Raw genomic sequence first — 2804 nt, forward strand, 5'->3', positions numbered from 1 at the left:
CATATACACTTTTAGGATAACCAGGAAGACTATATGTCCTACCATCATACCCTTTTAGATGATTATAATCTTCTTTATTTTCATCAGAAACCTCTTCAAAATTGCTATTAGAACTTGGTTGGTTTCTCTGAGTGCTAGGGTTGATGTTGTAGTTGGATTTATTCATATTATCAAGATTTCGCAAAAGCACAGCTTTGATCAAGTTTCTAAGGCATTGGTTGTAATACATAGGATTTTCAAGTGAATAACTAGATGCAGATTCAAAATTAGTTTCTCTATTAACATTGCTACAAACATTGATTTGGTTCATTGGTGGGTTCTCAAAGCGAAAGAGATTCATATTCATGAGTTGATTGGCTTCTTACATGAGGTTGGGCTTGGGCGAAAACACCACTGGTTGGAAACATTTCATATGGGCTAACTCTAGAGCTTGAAGCAAACATGCATTCCATTATGGAGGTTGGTGTAAGAAAACGAGTAGTTTTCACAATCTCAGGGACAGTAGTAACTGGATTTAGACAGTGGAGATATGTTAGACGGGACTTGTATGAAATATAGTACTTCGAGCCGATGACGTTTCAGGAATTGCTCTGCCAAAGTTTAGAGGGTTAGAAAGTCTCCCATCAAGTTTGTTTCTTTATTACAATTGTTCCTACTCTTACTCTGTTTTGATATTTGTATTTATATTTGTGAGCCCTAATCCTCTTTTATATGCACTCATGAATCAATTGAGAGCCAACCTTCTATTGACATACTCTTGGGGAAATTCCATGGATGTATTCATTGGATGAAATCATCAATTCAATTTAAATAGTTCTATATTATTTGCATCTTACTTTCTATCAATCCCCACTATTGCTATTCAAAATAAGTACACGATTTGCATAGAAGTCCATTAACTTTTGACGTAAGTACAAAGTAATGGTTCACCAATTATACAAAATACACAAGTAAAAAAATAAATACACATATTGCTCATCCCTTCTGAAATGTACAGAGAAACATAAAAATTCGGAAGCTGCACAATTATTCCATATGGATTCATGACAATAATGTCTCCTTAAGTAATCACCTCTAATATAACACTAATCTGATTCTTAGTGTACGTTGTTATTCGAAAACTTGTTATTACCCTTTGACCTTGAAACTAACTTTTGGCTAGAACAGGTAGGGTTTCCATTATCAATGATGTGATTAGAATGATTTTATCCCATCTTAGTGGTGGAACTCCTAACCAATCCCTTGACAACCTTTTTTCAATGGATCCGCTAAATTGTCAATTGACTTAATATAGGTAACAGTTATCACACTGTCCTTAATCAATTGTCTCACATACTCACGTCTCAACTTATATGTCTAGATTTTCCATTGTACACCTTATTGTACGCTCGAGACAAGGTAGATTCACTATCACAATATACGGAAATAGTGAATCTACGTTGTGGCCACAACTTTATATCTTGGAAGAGATCTCTTAGCCATTCCGCTTCCTTACCAGTAGCCGCTAAGGCTATAATTTAGCCTCCATAGTTGAATGTGAGATGCAAATTTGTTTCTTGAAGGCCTAACTAATGGCTCACCTCCTATTGTAAAATCCATCTTGATGTAACTTATTGTCCATTAAACTTGTAATCCAACTTGCATTCGAGTAACCTTCTAGTACAGTAGGATAATCACTATAGAATAATCCAAATTTTTTGTTTTCTTAAGATAGCAAAAAATCCTACAAATGCCTTTTCAATGATCAATAATAGGACAATTTGTAAATCTCACCAATTTGCACATAGCAAATGCGATATCAGGTCTAGTACAATGCACTGCATACATTAGACTTCTAATTGCGCTGGCATACTCAGTTGCATTATAGTCTGCCAATTTCTCACTTAACTTGAAGTTCAATTGTATGAAGTGTTTGATCCTTGATATTCAATGTTTAACTTTTCCATACTTTCTCTATATAGTGAGATTGACTTAGTGCAAAACCTTTCCATGCTTTTTCACCTTTATACCTAGAATTGTATCTACCTCATTGAGATCATTCATTTTAAATTTCGAGGCTAGATACTCTTTTGTCTCACAAACACCTTCTATGTTCGTACCAAAAATCAACTAATCATCTACATAGAGACAAATAATTACACTATACCTATCGGTGAATTAGTGTAAATACATTTATCTGCACCATTATGTAAAAACCATATGACAGATAACCGAGTCAATTTTTCATGCCACTGTTTATACACTTTTTTAAACCATATAATGACTTGATCAACTTACACACTGTATGTTCATTCCCAGGAAGCACAAAAACCTTCTGGTTGCTCTATATAGACTTCCTCTTCGAGATCACCATTCAAAAAGTCGTCTTAACATCTATTTGATGTGCATGTACTTATGGATAGATGCAAGTGCTATAGAATTTGATGGAGGTCATCCTAGCTACTGGTACATAAGTGTCAAATAATCTAGGCTTTCTTTTTGCCTAAATCCTTTAGCCACAACCTAGCCTGAAAGATTAGAAACCCCCTGTTGGAGTATTCTTCCTTTTAAACACCCATTTACACCCGATAAGCTTCGATCCTTGAGGAGATCAACTAGATCCAAGTATTGTTGGATAATATTGAATCCACTTCATTATTGATTGCCTCTTTCCAAATGTTGCATCCCTAGAAGTCATGGCTTCACCATAGAATTGTGGATCACCATCCACATTAAACATTATTAGGATCTTCCTAATTACGGATTCTCTATCTCCCTCAACAAGGAATGCTGGAGATTGTGAGGGAATGAAATTAAGACCAAAG

Source organism: Gossypium hirsutum, chromosome D04, assembly GCF_007990345.1.
Source record: "Gossypium hirsutum isolate 1008001.06 chromosome D04, Gossypium_hirsutum_v2.1, whole genome shotgun sequence".
NCBI classification, from domain to species: Eukaryota; Viridiplantae; Streptophyta; class Magnoliopsida; order Malvales; family Malvaceae; genus Gossypium; species Gossypium hirsutum.